The sequence below is a fragment of the Sapajus apella genome, unplaced genomic scaffold (genome assembly GCF_009761245.1).
Source record: "Sapajus apella isolate SASKATOON/1434 unplaced genomic scaffold, GSC_monkey_1.0 scaffold167, whole genome shotgun sequence".
Taxonomy (NCBI): domain Eukaryota; kingdom Metazoa; phylum Chordata; class Mammalia; order Primates; family Cebidae; genus Sapajus; species Sapajus apella.
In genome coordinates, this window is record NW_022437107.1 from 458,524 (window position 1) to 458,930 (window position 407).

The following is a 407-nucleotide window of genomic DNA, read 5'->3' on the forward strand; positions in this document are numbered from 1 at the left end:
AAAAAAAAAAAAAAAAAAAAGGAGTCCTACATTGACTGCATCACAGCTCATGCTATAAAAAGATCTGTTTCTGGAAAGAAAATTCAAGTAGCCAATTTGAATTAAATATTAAGAAAATTAAACCAAAAGACTAGTAATGCTTCAGAACTTAGGGACTGTCAAACCAGCTGCAAGAAGATATATTCATGCAATCTTTGCATTAAGAGAGTCTCTCAGGCTGTAATCCAGCACTTTGGGAGGCCGAGGTGGGCAGATCACCTGCAGTCAGAAGTTTGAGACCAGCGTGGCCAACATGGTGAAACCCCATCTCTACTAAAAATAACAAAAATTAGCGGGATGTGGGTGGGCGCCTGTAGTCCTAGCTACTCAGGAGGCTGAGGCAGGAGAATTGCTTGAGCCTGGAAGGT